Raw genomic sequence first — 1,943 nt, 5'->3', positions numbered from 1 at the left:
GGGATGCTAGAGAGATGGTTCAGTGGATAAAGTGATTGCTGGGTAAGCATGAGGACTGGAGGTCAGCTCTCCAGCACTTCACAGGGCACCACAGCTCTTTAACCCAGAACTGGGTGGGAGGGCACACTCAGGCAGATCCCAGGGCCTCACTGGTCAACCACTCTCACCAAAATGGCAAAGTCCAAACTCAGAAAGAGATCCTGTCTCAAGAAAAGAAGTCAGACAGCATTAGATATCTGATGTCGACCTGTGAGCTCCACATGCACATAGACGGGCAAGCACACCAATACACACATGTGCACACACACATGCACACACACACACACACACACACACACACACACACACACACACAACACACACACACGTATGTATATAATGAAGAATTACCAGACCACTTGGCAATTTCAACTTTGTATAAGTGAGCTGCAATCAGAGAATTAGACAGATATTTTTATAACACCATTCATAAGAGCTCTGTCTACAACAGCCAAAAGGTTGAAAATTGGGCAAAGCAGTAGTGCAACTGTTAAGCACAATGTGGTGTACACATTTGACAGAATGCTATTTGGCCATTAAAAAAGGAAATTCTGACACGTGCCGCAAGATGACTTGAAATGTTATGCTAAGTGAAATAAGCCAGATGTAAAGGAACTAGTATTATATGATTTTAATTACAGAAATATATAGAATAGGAAAACTCATACAGATCTGAAAAGGACACAGAATTTCTGAGTGATAGGTACAGAGTTTCTGTTCAGGACCATGAGAAATTTAGAAAGGGTATTGACAGATGTACAGCTTTGTGAACAGAGCTGGCGCCAATTAAAGACTTTACCACAGCAAACTTTACTACAAATAATATGTACAGATGAAACATACTTTTTCCATTTCATAAACTGTGGAGTATGAAGCAGTTTCTAGAATAGAGCAGCACTGCAGAGGAAGACAGCATAGGTTATATTTCTAACCAGAAGAAATGAAGTAACATGCAAAATCATCTGACTCCGGGACAGGTAGGCCCTATGCTCAGGAGTAGTTAGCCAACACAAAATGGACTCCATGTTTTTGTGTGCTTTTTTGTTTTGGCAATTTTTGTCTTTTAGATATTTCGTTTGTTTGTTTGATTGATTAATTTATTTGTTTGTTTTTTGAATGAGCTAGAGAGAAAAAGAACATGAATTTGAGTTGGTAGGGAGGCAGGAAGGATTTGGGAGAAGTTGGGGGAGGGGAAAGAATTGATGAAAATAAACCATATGAAAAAATTTTACACCAATAAATACAAGAAAAATTAAAAAATAAATCAAATTTTAAAAGAGAGTTAGTTCATGGGAAGAGGAGATGGCTCACCACACAAGCATGAAAACTCAAGTTCAGATCCCCACAGTCCACAAAGAAGCCAGATGGCATCCCACCTGTAATCCCAGCACTTGGAAGCAAAAGCAGGGGATCCCCAAGGCAAGAAGGCCTTCTGCTAGCTAGACTAGCAAATGAGCAAGTAAGACCCTGTCTCAGTAAAATAAAGTGGAGAGCAACCAAGGAAGACACCCCACATCAGCTTCTAGCCCTCACAGTGCCCTCACAAACAACCACACCCATGTACATGCATCTATACATATATACATACATGCATGTGCAAACATGCATCTATACATGCATGCACACATATAAATGTGCATCTACACATGCATGCACACATATATAAGCATGCATCTACACACACACACACACACACACACACACACACCACACACGTCAAAAGAAAAGAAGAACGGTTCATGTGGAAGGCTGTAAGGACAGAAGTCTCCTGCTCCATTCTTCCAGCCTTCACCTCTCAAGCTTCTGTAAAGCACCTGCTCCAGGCTGGACTAAGGAAAGGCAGAAGTCTTCCCTTCCCAGATAGCCTGTTCTGACAGGAGAAAATGAAATACATGCAAACCACG

The sequence above is a fragment of the Onychomys torridus genome, chromosome 3, assembly GCF_903995425.1.
Source record: "Onychomys torridus chromosome 3, mOncTor1.1, whole genome shotgun sequence".
In the NCBI taxonomy this organism is placed as follows: Eukaryota; Metazoa; Chordata; class Mammalia; order Rodentia; family Cricetidae; genus Onychomys; species Onychomys torridus.
This window is presented reverse-complemented; position numbering follows the sequence as displayed.